The sequence below is a fragment of the Bos grunniens genome, chromosome 10 (assembly GCF_055505025.1).
Source record: "Bos grunniens cultivar Pamir isolate PY7600 chromosome 10, Bosgru_T2T1.0, whole genome shotgun sequence".
NCBI lineage: Eukaryota > Metazoa > Chordata > Mammalia > Artiodactyla > Bovidae > Bos > Bos grunniens.
In genome coordinates this window covers 61,954,346-61,974,745 of record NC_141174.1, presented here as the reverse complement: position 1 = coordinate 61,974,745, position 20,400 = coordinate 61,954,346, and the positions used below count along the sequence as shown (strand labels likewise).

General features: G+C 38.2%; 1 long non-coding RNA gene across 8 annotated transcripts in view; it reads left to right on the top strand.

Annotated features, from left to right (window-relative positions):
* Positions 1 to 20,400, top strand: part of LOC147364667 (uncharacterized) — a 287,481-nt gene that overhangs the window by 212,997 nt on the left and 54,084 nt on the right. For 7 of the 8 annotated variants that reach the window (XR_015134845.1, XR_015134851.1, XR_015134860.1 and 4 more), the window contains one exon: positions 14,565 to 14,614. This is a non-coding gene — a long non-coding RNA (uncharacterized LOC147364667). Of the gene's footprint in view, positions 1 to 281; positions 325 to 14,564; positions 14,615 to 20,400 lie in introns of those variants that run through there. The other variant, XR_015134846.1, reaches the window with a different exon arrangement.

The following is a 20,400-nucleotide window of genomic DNA, read 5'->3' as shown; positions in this document are numbered from 1 at the left end:
AATTTTCAATGAGGTGATAAAACACTTTATGCTCTAATCTTTTCTTTTTTGCCTTTTTTTCCCAAAAGAAATGCATGCAAATGTTAAAACTGTATACTTAATATGAATATGTGGCAGCAAATAAAACATAGTTATTATATATTTATGCTGATCAGGTTTGTACATCTACCATAATTCAAAGAGACAATGGCATTTTGGGTTTTACCTCTGTAAGTATTGAAAAAAAGGGAATATTTTTCAAATCAGAGCACATTGACAAATCTCTTTTTTTACTTTTACAGGAATGGCCTTTTATAGTTAAACAAATATTATTATTCTGAAAAAGTAAGTAAATTGCTAGGCTTACCATGCATAGGGTTTACTATGGTAAGACCAAAATAAGTGAAAAATTGGAGGTCAATTTTATTGTCTTACTATGATTACCAAAACAGTTCTTATTTGTTCTGTGTAAATAGAAGACAATGGTGGAAATGATATTAGAGTAAAAGTTTAAGAGAGAGATATATCCAAAAGTGTATTTTTTTGGTAAATGAAATAGCAGTGTGGTACATGATGCTAGAATGGATTGAAAAATTAGCTTCTGGAAATGTTGAAAGTGGATCAGAGCGGGAAACACTTCTCCACCATATAAATTTGTCCTAATGTTTACCGTTATCAAGTTCATCAGAGCTATTGGGTAGTAGGGTGAGCCTGAACTGGTTTATAGCACTGCTCAATTATCTGGACGTTATTATCCTTCATTAAATGAGGATCATCGTCTTGAAGCAAAGTTTACATAGAATCTACTATGCTCAATATGCTAAGATGACAGAGAATTGAAACAGATAAGCATCTTAATTTGATTAATTTAAAAAATTTAACTGTATTTCAAATTTTATTAAAGAAGAGCCCAGGCCCCTCTTCTTTGTTATGCAAATGAAAGTATGACTTTGCTTTTCTAAGACTGCTCATTTTTCTTTCCACAAATTGATTCTGCCCTACGTTCATCTAGCTGCATTAACCTAAGAGCATTTCCCATATATTTAAAGACATGAACAGGAAGATCAAGTTAGATAAAAACTTACAAACTCTATGAGAGTTAGGAAACTTATGCTAAATGATGAAACATAAAATCAATTACAAAATAAGGCAATTGAAAGTCCAAGAAAATTGTGTGATCATGACTAGCACCCAGGAAGAAAGAATCTGTATGCTGGGCACAGATGCGGTATCAGCACAAAAGACAGATGTTTTCCCTAGCACTATTATATAACCTTATTTGGGTACAGCTGGGGGGACATTGTCAGTCAGATCCAGACAGTGTTCATTAGAGAAGCAGTGACAAGTGATAACAGAAACTCATTTTTTCCTTCCAAGAACTATCTGCTAAAGCAGAGTTGTCAGTCAGCCTTTGGGAATCTTTGCCCATGTGCAGATGTTACTATTCTCCTAGTGCATAATCAGATCTGTCATTAACACCTCCACAGTCTTCTATATTTGAGCAGAGAAGAGAGTGTTTTCCTCTTACGGGCGAATTGAAGTGTTTTGCTATGCCCTAGTCAAAAATAAAATGGAAATTATTTCTGGGATCTCATTTATGTTTTATATGATCTTGGATGAAAATTTAGGTTCCTTCTCAATGTTATGGTAAGTTTTCCAATTTGGCTGAATATTTCCCTGCCTTAAAAACTGGAGGGCTAATGATGAAGGTAATAGACCTTTCCTCACCCTGTGTTCACTATATTACCTTTGACTATAAAATCTCACTATTTGCTGAATGTTTTCCCTCAAGTCTAAAAAAAAAAGAAAGGGAAGAAAGTCATCTCAAAGACCTATTCATTTTTTTCAGCTTGTTCTGGTTTTGCTAGTTAGAGATGGAATGATTAATTAACTTATGGTTAAATGTTGATTTCCTGTTCTGAAGAGCAAGGATAATGTGTTATTAATAATAAATAACATAAATTGTTAGACACAGAATAGGCACTCAGGATATACAGAATCTAAAAGATACATAACCAGGGCATATCACGATAAACATGACAATTTTTATCCCCTAGATGATAAAAGAAACCATCACCAGTGCTAGCCCTTCTTTTGGGCACACTGTAGACTGCACTCCCAATACCCCTATTTGAGTTAGGTGTGTCCAGATGACTTGCTTCATTTATGAAATGTGGACAGAGGTGTTGTTTTACCTTTTGCATGGAACCCTGAAGAACCAGTGCATCATGTCTTGGTACTTTCTTCCCTATTAATTGCCATAACCATCCTGAAAGAATGAGCTAGGGCCTCTGTCAGCCCTATGGACCTGCAGTTAACAGAGCCTCCTACCAACCCACATCAGACATCTGGTGTGAATGCAAAATAAACACTTAATATTTTTAGCCATGAGATTTAGGGATTATTTGCTACTGCAGAGTAACCTAGCTACCCTGACTTACATGAAGTAAGATCAAAACTGAATTTGAAAGAATGAATAAGAGTTAATTAGAAACATGGAAAGAAGGAGTGTTTAAATAAAACAGGGTATCAAAAGCAAAGAACAGGCAGATTTCAAAGTCTGTCATTCGGGGATAAAACACAAAATTAGTAACTTGGGTTTGATAAAATCAGCAGAGAAATCTCAAAAAATAGGTTTTTTACCACATATTGAAGACCTGAGCCGAACTCGTGGAGTTGTTGAGGGAATATGGGATGAAGGAAATGTCAAGCATATGTTGGATAGAATGAGATTCTACTTTTCCTGGAGAGCATATGCTCCTTGGAAATCTCTGCTTTACTCGTGTGATTCCTTTCCGTGGCCCATGGCAATTGCAATCTGTGAAAATTCCTCACATTCAGCTTTTGACCTCTTAGACAATCTTCAGATTTTTGCCTTGGTGCCTTTTATAATCTACAGGTATTTTAAAAACTGCATAGGAAAATTAAGCCAGAAAAAAAATTTACAGATGTTAAGAGCTTTAGTGAAATTAATGGTCTAGTCCCAATTGCAAAGCAGTGCAAATGAGGAATAAGGTTGAAATGTAAACAAACAGAAGTTGTATCATATTACACTTATTTAATATTAATATATACACTTTTGAGGCTTCCTTGGTAGCTCAGTGGTAAAGAATCCTCCTGGAATGCAGGAAACGCAGGAGACACAGGTTTGATTCCTGGGTCAGGTTGGCAAGATGCTCTGGAGGAGGGCATCATAATCCACTCCAGTATTCTTGCTGGGAAAATCCTATGGACAGAGGAGCCTGGTGGGTCAGGGTCCATGGGGTCACAAAGATTCAGACACGACTGAGCACATGTCACTCTGGAGGAGGGCATCGTAATCCACTCCAGTATTCTTGCTGGGAAAATCCCATGGACAGAGGAACCTGGTGGGTCAGGGTCCATGGGGTCAAAAAGAGTCAGACATGACTGAGCACACATCCATACACTTTGAATTACTATATTGAATAGAGATGTTGTTTTTCCCTAGTTAAAGCTTTATGTAAAATGTAAAAGAATGATTCTTGAAAATGTTGATGGATAAAACAGAAGGATACAGTGCTCTCTTTCAGTCGGTCAATCCAAGTACAGCATAACTTACAGTACTTAAGTGCTGGTAGAATTTTACGGCAGTTTAGTGTTAGATAACCTGCATCTTGATTATGTGGAGATTCTCAGTGTGTTATCTGGGTTCTGAGTTTATACCTTCATTGAGCGTGAACGAGGAAGGGCTCCTGCTCAAATCCTTTTGGCCCAAAGTTCTTTGCATAGCATCTGTTACAGTAGATTTCACCTTTTTTCATAGTCAGTGTAGTTGATACCAGACTCTTGCCACACTTGGCACATCAGAAACAATTTTGTGCCCGAGCTTTGCAGTTTCAATTACCTTCTCAGCAGCATATATAAAATTCCCATATCTGGAACACTTCTCATCATCTCCCTATTTATGAGTATTTCTAGACGTGCTGGGATGGGTTGTAGTCCTCTAAGTTTGGATGCCCAGTCTCTCACTAGCATCCATCTAGAGCACGCCAGTGCTCCTGCTGCACCTCAGCTTTCTGACCCATTCTTCTTTCCGTAGCAGGATTTGCAGTGGGTCTTTGATCAGGAAATTCAGCAGGACTGCTATGGAAATTTCTCCTATGGAATCATGAATAGAAAGCAGTGGTGGAAGCTTCTCCCAACCTCTTAGGCAGGATTCATAATGCTCCTACAAGCCCCAGCTTATTTCCACTCCCTGGACCAGCTTTTGGAGTTGGAGAGAGGGCCATGCAAATGCGTGCCCCACCTCCACAGGAAGCTGGGCAGAGGGAAGTGATGGACCTGTGGGTGTTAGGCAGCCAGGAGAGTTTTTACAAGTTTGTGTGTATTGCATGTAATGAAACCTTTAGAGTTGCTATGAAACCTTTCTCTAACAGAATTTATGTTTTTCTGAATAATCTTATATTATCTTAATAATGATGAATTTACATATTCAATTGCTAAATATTGGTCCTTAAAAAAGCACCTATTATTTTCAAATTCATTAATGTTATTTGAAATTGTTCTTCCTTAAGAACTACATTTATTCTTAATACTATGCCTGTTCATTTCTTCTTCATATTCTTTGAAATATAATAACTCTCTTGGGAAAATAAAACAGTCCAAACAAAATGTGCAAACTAATTTAATTGAAAGTGAAAGTGTTAGTCTCTCAGTCGTGTCCAACTCTTAGCCCACCAGGCTCCTCTGTCCAAGGAATTCTCCAGGCAATAATACTGGAGTGGGTAGCACTTCCCTTCTCCAGGGAATCTTCCTGACCCAGGAATCGAACCCAGGTCTCCTGTTTTGCAAGCAGATTCTTTACCATATGAGCCACCAGGGAAACTCAATTTGGTTATTAGTCTTCAAAATAACAGTGAAATTTCACTGACTATTTGGTTGTTGTATAATTAGTATGGAAATAAATGGACTATAAATAATCAGGCTTGTGGAGTATAAATCTAAACCTGTCAGGCTTAGCTAGTTAGAAACTGCTTTTGTGTGTATGTGTTTTCATTAGTCATAAAATGTCTGCAGAACTGCTTCCATGTCACTTTTAAGTAGCTGAACTTTCTATATGCATATCCCCTGGGGATATTGGAAATAGAACCCCCCCCCCAAATTAAGTACCAGATTGTCTAGAAGCATAAACACAAGGGGTAAAATTTTACCTTTAGCTATATTAATGCAAATCTGGTCACAGTCATGAATATATTATTTTTAACCTTTGGGTCTGAGATTGCCATATCAGAATTTAGCCCATTTATCCTATGGATATAACACATTGCATATGTACCAGAGAACTCATCTTCTTTTGATTTCTTTTTATTGGTATTACAAAATAGAGCCAGCTTATTTTCTTATAGAATCTGAGAACAATCTCCAACCCTGAAACGGTAAGGGACTATCATTCCCGTGTAAACCAGAGCGGTGCTTGACATTGCTAACCCTGGCAGACTCCCCCTCCAGAGTTATCACACAAAACAAGTTGATTGAATTGATCAGTGAACTCAGCCAATCACTGACTGATTCCATGAAGCAATCATACCTCCACGATGATGAGTAGTTTTTCAACCTTGATAAAGTTGCATGTTAGTATTGTATAGACAGTTCAGATTTCCCAGACTTTACTTAGGGCCCTTTTTTATTTGGTTACATTTCCCATTAATGTGTAGCTGAATAGTGTGTGTGTGTGTGTGTGTGTGTGTAAAAGGGGGGCAGGACTTTGTAGTCCTTAGATATCATGCATTATATTGCACTATTATGTATACTTACTCTGTCCACTCAAAATTCAGAAACTATAGATAAAAACTAAACATGATAGGCAAGAAAATGTAATGGTTTGGGATTTCCATTTAAAATGGAAACACACCAAGAGAATATGAACCGTCTTCATTAATATTTTAGTTTATATTCACATTGCTGACTTACCTATCAGAAATATTCTTTGTTCCTGTCATTTATTTTATTTATGTTCATGTACTCCACAGCATAATTGCAGATGGACCTCCTGGGATGGTGAGATGTTCTGTATATACACACTGCTGCTGCTGCTGCTAAGTCGCTTTAGTCGTGTCCCACTCTGTGCGACCCCAGAGACGGCAGCCCACCAGGCTCCCCCGTCCCTGGGATTCTCCAGGCAAGAACACTGGAGTGGGTTGCCATTTCCTTCTCCAATGCATGAAAGTGAAAAGTGAAAGTGAAGTCGCTCAGTCGTGTCCAACTCTAGCGACCCCATGGACTGCAGCCTACCAGGCGCCTCTGTCCATGGGATTTTCCAGGCAAGAGTATTGGAGTGGGGTGCCATTGCCTTCTCCAATATACACACTAGACAACCTATAAATGACAGTGAATTTACTTGTCTAGGAGTTGACCAGGAAGGAGCGAGATTATGAATCATAATAATCAAAGTGTTGGGTCCCCATGCATAAATATAATGAATACTTACTGAGTAGTTACATTAGCAAAGCACAATCCATGTTTTACATGAATTACTTTCATTTAATCATCTCAACACTCCTATAAGATATGTACTGTTTACTGTCGTTGTTCAGTCACTCAGTTGTGTCTGACTCTTTGCAGCTCCATGTGCTGCAGCACGTCAGGCTTCCCTGTCCTTCACAATCTCCTTGAGTTTTCTCAAACTCATGTCCATTGAGTCAGTGATGCCATCCAACCATCTAATCCTCTGTCACCCCCTTCTCCTTTTGCACTCAATCTTTCCCAGCATCAGGGTCTTTTCCAGTGGGTCAGCTCTTCACATCAGGTGGCCAGAGTATTGGAGCTTCAGGTTCAGCATCAGTCCTTTCAATAAATATTCAAGGTTGATTTCCTTTAGGATTGACTGTTTTAATCTCCTTGCAGTCCAAGGGACTCTCAAAACTCTTCTCCAGCACCACAGTTCGAAAGCATCAATTCTACAGTGCTCAGCCTTCATTATGGTCCAACTTTCACATCCATACATGACTAATGGAAAAACCATAGCTTTGACTATATGTACCTTTGTCAACAAAGTGATGTTTCTGCCTGCTAATACACTCTCTGGGTTTGTTACAGCTATTCTTCCAAGGAACAAGCATCTTTTAATTTCATGGCTGCAGTCACAGTCCACCTTGATTTTAGAGCCCAAGAAAATGAAATCAGACACTGTTTCCACATTTCTCTCATTGTTATTGCCCATTATTTGTACATGAGGAAAGTAAGTCTTGGAATGCTTAAGTCATTACTAAAACTGCTTAACTTGTATTCTTTATTTTTCAATTTTTTTGAGAAGTAATTGATATATATATATAATGATAAAAGTTTAAAGTGTACAACATGATGGTTTGACTTACATATATTGTGAAATGATCACAATAATAGGTTTGCTGCTGCTGCTAAGTCGCTTCAGTTGTGTCCGAAGGTGTGCGACCCCAGAGACGGCAGCCCACCAGGCTCTGCCGTCCCTGGGATTCTCCAGGCAAGAACACTGGAGTGGGTTGCCATTTAGTTAACCTTTATTTCATTTAAACACAATAAAAGAAAACAAATTCTCCTTGCAATGCTTAATGTGTGTTTTTAAGCAACATGCTGTAACAATGTGGGGTTTTTGTTTCAAAATGTAAGAGTTCCTTGAACAGGAAGACTATATAGTTATGTAATTACCTATATAAAAATCAAAGCAAGACTTTATTCTCTTTTTAACACTAGCCACACGTAAAAGTGAAAAATGGACGTCTCAGTATTGTCAACCATGCATTTTTTGTTGCAAGATTCATAGGATGAATATAATACCATGATCGAAAAGTAGAAGGGGAATGCTGTAGAGAAAGACTGAGAGAGGAGTAGCAGTATTTCCTAGGCTTATCACATGACTGCACTTGAAATCTCAGATAATAGAATGTTTAAAGAATCAGAGCTAATAGGCCAGTTCATTTCTTTACATAAGGTGTTCTTATTCTTCTCAGATATAAATTAGCCCAATCATATTAAATATCACACACTGTATGTAGAGCTGGGTAATGATCTCCATCAAATAATGAGTGCAGAGGGTTCACTTCACTCAGAGTGCTTCTGTTCCAGCTGTTTCTACTTATCTTAATTTTCCTAATTGGGTTACAATTAGGCTGTGATTGAGACATTATCATGGGAATTGGAGCTTTTCAACAAAAGGGTTTACTTCTTTTATTGTTTTGTGGTTCTCAACTTTCAGAGGCCTATTTCTTGCTACATGTTAATTAAAAAAATATTACAAAATATTTAAGACAAGCTTATGGCACACAAAGAATAACCTATTTACATCTGTATAGAACTAGCAATTTGACTGTAAGAAAAACACTATTCAGGAATTTTTTTTCAATTTTGACTAGGGCATGAGATATTTATTTTAAAACTATTATTTTTGTTTCTGACATCATCCCCAGGTCTGACTTTGATTACTCAAAGGAAAGCTATCCGATGGACAAGCTTTAGATTGGGATGGTAAAAGTCAAGTCTAAGCCCTTGCTATTCAGAGTATGATCCTTGGATCAAGAGCATTAGTATCACCAGGGAGCTTGTTGGAAATTCAGCATCTCAAACTTGGTTGATTTTAATCCTATTGAAACAGAATCTGCATTTTCACAAGATCCCTGTGTAATTGATATGCATATTAAAGTTTGAGAAATTCTGTTAGAACCTGATGATAGCAACAAATTGAAGGCAATTCCAAATTAAAAAATTTTCTCATCATGCATTCTGATCATATATAAGAAACTATGAAATCTCAACTAGTAGTCTAGTGACAATTAGGTTTAGCTTTTTAATAACATCACTACTTTAGATTTTAAAGAATAAGTTAAAAGATTTTAAAAGCGTTATGTAAGGAAAGTACAGGGGCAGAGTTGAGTTGGAAACTGTTGTTTCTTTTGGTTGTTCTCTATGGAATCTAGACAGTCTAATGTTTTTCTCTGTGGATCAGGGCTGCTGAAACTTGAAGACTCATAATAAGGCTACACAACCAGTGGAAAGTATTTCATTTCATTCATAAATCTCCCCACTATGTTTTCTTATTCATTTTAGTAATCACAGACCTCTTATTACTTCTCTTTACCCATTAAACGCACTTTGTCATTTAAAACTTTAGTAATATGCTTTCAGGGCTTCCCTGGTAGTCCAGTGGTTTAGACTCTGCACTTCCACTGCAGAGGTTGAAAGTTTGATCCCTAGTTAGGGAACGAAGATCCCACATGCCATGCCTCTCAGTCAAAAAACAAGTGTGTTTTCAAAATTCCTGTTTTAGAAGAGTAGATTCCTAAGGAACGCTCTGTTGCTATTTATTAGAGGGTAACCTATTGCCGGCCATTGGTGTCAAGGTGACTTAGCTGAGATTTTTGCAGTTGTCTTGTGAGAAGCAGGACATCCTTGTTAAGCTTTTCATTCTGTTGGTGATCACTATTATCTTTTCTTCGTTTGTTGTTTTGGTGTCCTGAGATTTGAGACTGTTATCCACTAGTTTTATCTGTACTTCAATTATTGGACTACCCAGTTCCTGATTGAGGCGGAATTTTATCATTTCTGTAACTGGTTTAATAGCCCAGAGAAGGCAATGGCAAGCCTCTCCAGTACTCTTGCCTGGAAAATCCTATGGACGGAGGAGCCTGGTGGGCTGCAGTCCATGGGGTCGCTAAGAGTCGGACATGACTGAGCAGCTTCACTTTCACTTTTCACTTTCCTGCATTGGAGAAGGAAAGGCAACCCACTCCAGTGTTCTTGCCTGGAGAATCCCAGGGACGGGGGGAGCCTGGTGGGCTGCCGTCTCTGGGGTCACACAGAGTCAGACATGATTGAAGTGACTTAGCAGCAGCAGCAGTAACTGGTTTGACAGCCAGGACTGGTACTATTTGGAGCAAGTCATTGGAGGACAGTTTACCCAGGCTTCAGAAATTATCTCTGCTGCAATTTGCCATGTACTTCATCTTATCCACATTATATATAATCAATATTCAGCATATCTATATGCCCCAGCCTCTCTTTTCTCTTCCTTCACTTTCATCATCAACTATTAACCTTTTCAAAGAATTGAGGAAAGGTGCAGGCCTTTGCTGCTTCATAATTGTGACAGGACCTGAATACATGTCCTGATCTGTGGCTGTATTCTGAGATAATGACGGGATTGCTATCTTTGCCTTCTGTTCCCCTACTAAGCATTGATTAAGGCAGCAAATACTGGTTCCTTGTACCTGGACAAGTATGTCCTTCTTTATTCTACATGGTCTCTTCATTGGAAGAAGTTTATATATTCCTGGTCAGCTCAGTCACTTTCCAAGTATTCATATAGATGTTCACAAGACATTTCTCCCAGGGAATCTCTGTGGCCTTCTATACTTTTTACCACCTGAGTACCATTTTCTGACTGAAGTTCTCCTTTGTGTGTTTGTGTCTCGTTTTGCTAGACATGTGCCTTTGTGGATTACCTGTGTAACTCTTCTTTAAAGTGTTCCCTCCCTGATAGCTTTGTTCTTTCCACTGTGGGAACTCTATTCATTGTGACTCTGGATGAGGTGTTTCTACTCCTCATTCTTGGTGCTAGTATCAGCCACCAATCTGGTCCTCATATTATTTTCTGCTACTTACAACAATAAACCTTAAAAAACTCAGGTACACACATGTCTTCATTCTCTTTACTTCCTTAAAATAATTTTGAAAAACATGGCAAAAATTTAAAATTAAACTGAGGTGGTGAATTTATGGATTTTTGGCTTATTCTATTTACTCTAAGCTGCTAAGTCACTTCAGTCGTTTCTGACCCTGTGCGACCCCATAGATGGCAGCCCACCAGGCTCCCCAATCTCTGGGATTCTCCAGGCAAGAACACTGGAGTGGGTTGCCATTTCCTTCTCCAATGCATGAAAGTGAAAAGTCAAAGTGAAGTTGCTCAGTTATGTCCAACTCTTAGAGACCACATGGACTGCAGCCTACCAGGCTCCTCCATCCATGGGGTTTTCCAGGCAAGAGTACTGGAGTGGGGTGCCATTGCCTTCTCCAATTTACTTTAAGATTTGAATTGTTTCACAGTGAATGATAGTTTTAAAATATAATTGTTTTTCCAAATAGTTTTAAAGATTAAAAATGAAGAAAAATGCAGAATTCCTATGAACAACTTTGTCAAGCTCTTGTATGGCTATGCTATTATTGACTCAGGCAAAATAACAATGCCAGGAAAGTTTAAGCTTTGAGTAAGCCGCATTGCCATGTGGTTCCCCAAAACACAAATCTTGGTCCCTACAAACCAGGCATTTTATTAATTTTGATCTCAAAATGGCCTTTCTTACTCAATAACTACTAATCCTCCAACTCAATTCTAATTCTCTTCTCTCTAAACATCTAGTTTAGAGAGCTAGTGGTAAAGTGGTGCTAGTGATAAAGGATCCTCCTGCCGATGCAGGAGATGCAGGACTGCAGTTTTGATGCCTGCATTTTTAATGTTTCCTACCACCAAAATGAGAAGAGTTGACTCATTGGAAAAGACTCTGATGCTAGGAGGGATTGGGGGCAGGAGGAAAAGGGGATGACAGAGGATGAGATGGCTGGATGGCATCACCGACTCAATGGACATGAGGTTGAGTGATCTCCAGGAGTTGGTGATAGATAGGGAAGCCTGGCGTGCTGCAATTCATGAGGTTGCAAAGAGTCGGACACGAGTGAGCGACTGAACTGAACCACCAGAATATAACTTCCATGACGGCACAGAATACATCCAGTACCTATAATGGTGCCTACAACATATTGAGCACTAAGTAAATGCTTGCTGAATGGATAGATCAGCAAGAGAATTGATGTTGCAAAGATGGGCTCGATAAAGGACAGAAATGATATGGACCTAACAGAAGCAGAAGATATTAAGAAGAGGTGGCAAGAATACACAGGAGAACTGTACAAAAAAGAGCTTCACGATCCAGATAATCACGATGGTGTGATCACTGACCTAGAGCCAGACATCCTGGAATGTGAAGTCAAGTGGGCCTTAGAAACCATCACTACGAACAAAGCTAGTGGAGGTGATGGAATCCCAGTTGAACTATTCCAAATCCTGAAAGATGATGCTGTGAAAGTGCTGCACTCAGCGTGCCAGCAAATTTGGAAAACTCAGCAGTGGCCACAGGACTGGAAAAGGTCAGTTTTCATTCCAATCCCAAAGAAAGGCAATGCCAAATAATGCTCAAACTACCGCACAATTGCACTCATCTCACACGCTAGTAAAGTAATGCTCAAATTCTCCAAGCCAGGCTTCAGCAATATGTGAACCATGAACTTCCTGACGTACAAGCTGGTTTTAGAAAAGGCAGAGGAACCAGAGATCAAATTGCCAACATCTTCTAGATCATGGAAAAAGCAAGAGAGTTCCAGAAAAACATCTATTTCTGCTTTATTGACTATGCCAAAGCCTTTGACTGTGTGGATCACAATAAACTGTGGAAAATTCTGAAAGAAATGGGAATGCCAGACCACCTGACCTGCCTCTTGAGAAATCTGTATGCAGGTCAGGAAGCATGGACATGGAACAACAGATTGGTTCCAAATAGGAAAAGGAGTACGTCAAGGCTGTTTATTGTCACCCTGCTTATTTAACTTCTATGCAGAGTACATCATGAGAAATGCTGGACTAGAAGAAACACAAGCTAGAATCAAGATTTCTGGGAGAAATATCAATAACCTCAGATATGCAGATAGCACCACCCTTATGGCAGAAAGTGAAGAGGAACTAAAAAGCCTCTTGATGAAAGTGAAAGAGGAGAGTGAAAAAGTTGGCTTAAAGCTCAACATTCAGAAAACGAAGATCATGGCATCCGGTCCCATCACTTCATGGGTAACAGATGGGGAAACATTAGAAACCGTGTCAGACTTTATTTTGGGGGGCTCCAAAATCATTGCAGATGGTGACTGCAGCCATGAAATTAAAAGACGCTTAGTCCTTGGAATGAAAGTTATGACCAACCTAGATAGCATATTGAAAAGCAGAGACATTACTTTGCCAACAAAGGTCCGTCTAGTCAAGGCTATGGTTTTTCCAGTGGTCATGTATGGATGTGAGAGTTGGACTGTGAAGAAGGCTGAGTGCTGAAGAATTGATGCTTTTGAACTGTGGTGTTGGAGAAGACTCTTGAGAATACCTTGGACTGCAAGGAGATCCAACCAGTCCATTATGGAGGACATCAGCCCTGGGATTTCTTTGGAAGGAATGATGCTAAAGCTGAAACTCCAGTACTTTGGCCACCTCATGCAAAGAGTTGACTCATTGGAAAAGACTCTGATGCTGGGAGGGATTGGGGACAGGAGGAGAAGGGGGTGACAGAGGATGAGATGGCTGGATGGCATCACTGACTCGAAGGACGTGAGTCTGAGTGAACTCTGGGAGTTGGTGATGGACAGGGAGGCCTGGCGTGCTGCAATTCATGGGGTCACAAAGAGTTGGACACGACTGAGTGACTGAACTGAACTGAATATGCTTTTGGGGTTTCCCAGGTGGTGCTAGTGGTAAAGAATCTACCTGGTGATGCAGGAGATGCAGGACTGCAGTTTTGATGCCTGGGTTGGGAGGATCCCCTGGAGTAGGAAATGGCAATCCACTCCAGTACTCTTGCCTGGAAAATCCCATGGACAGAGAAGCCTAGCAGGCTACAGTTCATGGGAGCACAAAGTGTTGGACACGACTGAGTGACTGAGCACATACATGCACGAATATGCTCACACGCCCTTAGAGTGGCTTGATGTGTGAGACCTGGGCCCTGTAAGGCCCTCTTTTCTTGATAACTTTCACATTGAATGCTCTACAAATTCTTGACACATAGATTCAAAATCATGAACCAATCTATGGATAGCTAAAATACATAGGGACATCTATTAAGAATACTACCAACAGGAATAGAAATTGTGAATTACCACAATGATCCAAGATTATCTGTATCCTGAATACTGTGGACCCTGGGTCAGTGTAAAAGATGTTAGGATTTTTTATTCCTAATAGCCACTCCACTGTGAGTTAGCTGAAAGAAATGGGAATTTCCTCAAGTTCTATAATAACCAGAAGAAAAGTAAATAAGTTTGATGTTCCTTACACACCTCATTGGTGAGAACTAATACCAGAAAGGAAGGAAAAGAATGGTAAGCACTCAAAACACTCACTGAAGTAGTAAGCTGGCCTTCCGATAGCAGAGAAAGATGAAGAGCATTGTGATAAGGAGCTGCTTCAGAAGGCCATGTTTCTGATTCATTTTCATACTTTGAATGCATCTTTTAAACAAGGATTTAAGGAAGGTGTCTTTACTGAATATATGTGGATAAAGCTGCCTCTGCTCCATAATGAGTTTCTTTCAATGAAGTGTAATACTTCACATGGGTTATCCCAACTTGTGTTAAAATTATAGAAGAGATGCATATCAGGCCAGAGCAAATGTAAATGGCTATACCACTCCAGTGCCATCATGTAATGATGTGTTATGTCTTAAAATGAAAAGAAGGATATTTTAATTCAACTATTAAAACAAGTGGAAAGGTACAAGACAACTTGGCATATTGTCAGTTATGTTTTTCCTCAATCTTAGAATAAAAATATGTTTTCTTTTCAGTTTTGCTCAAGAAATACTGTGGACCCTCAATGACCCAGAAGCCTACCACAGTAAGTGCATTTCTTTGTCTGTAAAGTTGAGATCAAGAGCAAATAAAGTCTCCAATGTTTAAAAGCAGGGAACAGACAGCTTTATGTTGGAAGCGTATTGTGTTATTTGGATAAGGCAAGGGAAAATGGAAAAGTAAGAAGCTGTGAACAAGGTCTGAAAAGACATTTTCTCTACCTGGCCTACATAATTGCTATAGAGATTATTCATTTGCCATTAGCAGGCATTTTGTTTCCTCAGTATCATGATTTGGCCTATGTCTTTTTTTTTTTGTAAAATTAAGAGTTGAATTTTAGGCCAATGTGTTCTAACCTGTGCAGATTCCCTTCCACCCCTAAGAACTATTTTAAGTACCTATATGGATACTGTACCCTCTTAAACTACAAGCTCCACAGATGGGGAATTGAGTGCAATGGAAAACTGAGATTCCTACTACTGCTTTAGCCCCAGTGAAAGCATCCTTTTGTGTTTTAATAATTAATATTCTACCTTTATAAATCATTCCTGGAATTTGTGAGATTGTTTCCCATTTTGACATGAATCCACTTGGAATTGCCAAAAGACGGACATTTTATTGGACATCTACAATTTTGCATAAATTAGATTCTTCTTCCTCCTCCCCTTTCTCTTCTCTGCTCTCTTCCTCCCACTGTTATCCGCTCTCCTTTTCTCCTCTCCTTCTTTCTGTTTTCTTTTCTTAGCCTACCTATTGCTTTGAGAATGGGAAAAGCACAAAGGCTCTCACTCTTTTTGCAAATATTTATCTCTCTGGTCAAAAGAACCCTGAATCTAAAGTCTGTTTACTTTTAGCCAAATGTGCGTTTTTTTCCCCCTAAGAGATTGTGCGTTCCATTAGTAGATTCAAGGCTGTATGTCAACTGATGGGTCTTAATTCTCTCTCAGTAAGCTTGATTACTGGTTCTGCCTCTTTGTTTTCTCTTTGGAGAAATGAAGAAACTACCAGTCATGTGTAAGATACAGTTATCTTTCACCTGCAGTTGATCAACTCTGTGCTTATCTCCAGGAATCCCTGGAAGTCTGGTATGGACATTTGATAAGAATGAAGATGTGTTAGTTATTGATAAAGGGCAGTTTACCCTTTGAATCTCTTATACAGGTGCCTAGTGCCAAATTCTCTACATTATTTGGAGATGAATTGATGGCTTATGCTTGGTTCAATCTACAGAGCCTGGTCTTAGCTATGTAACCAGTAGGGTGTAAAAAAAAAAAAAAAATACCATTGTAAAGTTTTGAGTGAGCGACTCTGAAAACAAGATGCCTTCGATATGTCTTGTTGGCTTATAATCTAAAGACAGAAGACATCTGCAATTGAGAAAGGAATTGCAGATGTTCTGCAATGGGCTGCACCTGGAAATGTTAGACCTTCTATGGTGGTACATTCTTTTTCCTGCTGTACTATGCTCTTTAGTTTTTTTAAAGCTTTTTGTTGGTACATCCTATGGAGGCTTGTGAGTCGTCTCAATCATCTGGCCCTTTGTAATGGATGCAATTGATCTTTTTTCAGATATAATTGAGAGGTCACTTCAGATAATGTATTATTACTTTCATTTTCTTCCTTGCACTAACTCTGACTAGAGTAAAGCATTTATTTGTAAAATTAAACACAGAATAGTAATAAAAGATTTGTTCCTATTTCCAAAGCTTTTCAGGATGTGAACCATTTTAGAGAAATGTTAGATTATAAAATAAGGGGGTGAGACTCTAAGAAATTTTGGAGGAAAAATCACTGGGAAGTGATGTTTGACATCTATTTCAATTCAGTGTAACAGATTTTTTGGCTGTATCTCACTGGGTTAGTAGATGTTTACTTAGTGTCATTATTGTCTTCAAAAATATGCAAATAAGACCTTTTAAATGAATTATCCAGTAGATGTTCCCAACTTACAGACAATAATTCAAGATCATATTTTAGGGAGAGTGAATTTATTTTATTTATTTATTTTTTTTGGATTGTTCATTACAGGTTTTTATTTATTTTTTGTTGTTGTTGTTGTTTTTTAAATTTTATTTTATTTTTAAACTTTACATAATTGTATTAGTTTTGCCAAACATCAAAATGAATCCATCACAGGTATACATGTGCTCCCCCTCCTGAACCCTCCTCCCTCCTCCCTCCCCATACCATCCCTCCAGGTCGTCCCAGTGCACCAGCCCCAAGCATCCAGTATCGTGCATTGAACCTGGACTGGCATCTCGTTTCATACATGATATTTTAGGTTTTTATTTTTTATTTATTTTTTTAAATTTTATTTTATTTTTAAACTTTACAATATTGTATTAGTTTTGCCAAATATCGAAATGAATCCACCACAGGTATACATGTGTTCCCCATCCTGAACCCTCCTCCCTCCTCCCTCCCCATACCCTCCCTCTGGGTCGTCCCAGTGCACCAGCCCCAAGCATCCAGTATCGTGCATCCAACCTGGACTGGCATCTCCTTTCATACATGATATTATACATGTTTCAATGCCATTCTCCCAAATCTTCCCACCCTCTCCCTCTCCAACAGAGTCCATAAGACTGTTCTATACATCAGTGTCTCATACACAGGGTTATTGTTACCATCTTTCTAAATTCCATATATATGCGTTAGTATACTGTATTGGTGTTTTTCTTTCTGGCTTACTTCACTCTGTATAATAGGCTCCAGTTTCATCCACCTCATTAGAACTGATTCAAATGTATACTTTTTAATGGCTGAGTAATACTCCATTGTGTATATGTACCACCGCTTTCTTATCCATTCATCTGCTGATGGACATCTAGGTTGCTTCCATGTCCTGGCTATTATAAACAGTGCTGTGATGAACACTGGGGTACACGTGTCTCTTTCCCTTCTGGTTTCCTCAGTGTGTATGCCCAGCATTGGGATTGCTGGGTCATAAGGCAGTTCTATTTCCAGTTTTTTAAGGAATCTCCACACTGTTCTCCATAGTGGCTGTACTAGTTTGCATTCCCACCAACAGTGTAAGAGGGATCCCTTTTCTCCACACCCTCTCCAGCATTTATTGCTTGTAGACTTTTGGATAGCAGCCATTCTGACTGGCGTGAAATGGTACCTCATAGTGGTTTTGATTTGCATTTCTTTGATAATGAGTGATGTTGAGCATCTTTTCATGTGTTTGTTAGCCATCTGTATGTCTCCTTTGGAGAAGTGTCTATTTAGTTCTTTGGCCCATTTTTTGATTGGGTCATTTATTTTTCTGGAGTTGAGCTGTAGGAGTTGCTTGTATATTTTTGAAATTAGTTGTTTGTCAGTTGCTTCATTTGCTATTATTTTCTCCCATTCTGAAGGCTGCCTTTTCACCTTGCTAATAGTTTCCTTTGATGTGCAGAAGCTTTTAAGTTTAATTAGGTCCCATTTGTTTATTTTTGCTTTTATTTCCAATATTCTGGGAGGTGGGTCACAGAGGATCCTGCTGTGATGTATGTCAGAGAGTGTTTTGCCTATGTTCTCCTCTAGGAGTTTTATAGTTTCTGGTCTTACGTTTAGATTTTTAATCCATTTTGAGTTTATTTTTGTGTATGGTGTTAGAAAGTGTTCTAGTTTCATTCTTTTACAAGTGGTTGACCAGATTTCCCAGTACCACTTGTTAAAGAGATTGTCTTTAGTCCATTGTATATTCTTGCCTCCTTTGTCAAAGATAAGGTGTCCATATGTGCGTGGGTTTATCTCCAGGCTTTCTATTTTGTTCCATTGATCTATATTTCAGTCTTTGTGCCAGTACCATACTGTCTTGATAACTGTGGCTTTGTAGTAGAGCCTGAAGTCAGGTAGGTTGATTCCTCCAGTTCCATTCTTCTTTCTCAAGATAGCTTTGGCTATTCGAGGTTTTTTGTATTTCCATACAAATTGTGAAATTATTTGTTCTAGCTCTGTGAAGAATACCATTGGTAGCTTGATAGGGATTGCATTGAATCTATAAATTGCTTTGGGTAGTATACTCATTTTCACTATATTGATTCTTCCAATCCATGAACATGGTATATTTCTCCATCTGTTAGTGTCCTCTTTGATTTCTTTCACCAGTGTTTTATAGTTTTCTATATATAGGTCTTTCGTTTCTTTAGGTAGATATATTCCTAAGTATTTTATTCTTTCCGTTGCAATGGTGAATGGAATTGTTTCCTTAATTTCTCTTTCTGTTTTCTCATTATTAGTGTATAGGAATGCAAGAGATTTCTATGTGTTGATTTTATATCCTGCAACTTTACTATAATCATTGATTAGTTCTAGTAATTTTCTGGTGGAGTCTTTAGGGTTTTCTATGTAGAGGATCATGTCATCTGCAAACAGTGAGAGTTTTACTTCTTCTTTTCCAATTTGGATTCCTTTTATTTCTTTTTCTGCTCTGATTGCTGTGGCCAAAACTTCCAAAACTATGTTGAACAGTAATGATGAAAGTGGTCACCCTTGTCTTGTTCCTGACTTTAGAGGAAATGCTTTCAGTTTTTCACCATTGAGGATAATGTTTGCTGTGGGTTTGTCATATATAGCTTTTATTATGTTGAGGTATGTTCCTTCTGTTCCTGCTTTCTGGAGGGTTTTTGTCATAAATGGATGTTGAATTTTGTCAAAGGCTTTCTCTGCATCTATTGAGATAATCATATGGTTTTTATTTTTCAATTTGTTAATCTGGTGTATTACATTGATTGATTTGTGGATATTGAAGAATCCTTGCATCCCTGGGATAAAGCCCACTTGGTCATGGTGTATGATCTTTTTAATGTGTTGTTAGATTCTGATTGCAAGAATTTTGTTAAGGATTTTTGCATCTATGTTCATCAGTGATATTGGCCTGTAGTTTTTTTTGTGTGTGTGTGGGATCTTTGTCAGGTTTTGGTATTAGGGTGATGGTGGCCTCATAGAATGAGTTTGGAAGTTTACCTTCCTCTGCAATTTTCTGGAAGAGTTTGAGCAGGATAGGTGTTAGCTCTTCTCTAAATTTTTGGTAGTATTCAGCTGTGAAGCCGTCTGGACCTGGGCTTCTGTTTGCTGGAAGATTTTTGATTACAGTTTCAATTTCCCTGCTTAGGGAGAGTGAATTTAGAGTCTGTAAGTGCCTGTTTGACTTTGGTTCACTAAAATTTTGCAATAAATTTAAGAAAAATATACCATTTAAGGCAGGCTTACTTATAGTTATTTTAAAAGCATTGTTATTAAGTTCCAAAATAATGCTTAATTTTACTGTCTATTCCCATGATATCCACAGAATTTTTGTCAGATGTCCTTAAAAAACATAATACCTGGAAGATGCATATTAGCATCTGAAAGCCTCAATAATATTTATAAGATGAATATTAAAAGATATTCCTTGTATTGGTGATTACCCTGAATAGAAGGGAACCTTACAACTTTCATGCCAGTATTCAAACTTCACTGTAATTTTTTTAATGCCTATATATAATACATTTTCATAACACACATATTAGTTTCTTAGTGCTGTGTTTACAAACTAGACAACAAATAGCGAAATACTAATAAAAGTATTTACTACTTTACTTCTTCCATATATTTTAAATTATAATCATGAATGTCTTTTAGAAAACCTATATCATATGCATTCACATTAAAGCTGAATCAATATCATTCATTTAGGAAACATCTGTAGTACCCACGTTTCAGGACACAAAGGTTTTAACATATCTTTTTCAGTTTACACTGCCTTCTCCACCCATTTTCCATCCTAAGATTGCCAGAATAGAAATATCTGTATTTTTCTTTTGATAAGAACTTTGTCATACCCTATATTCTGAGATAATACTG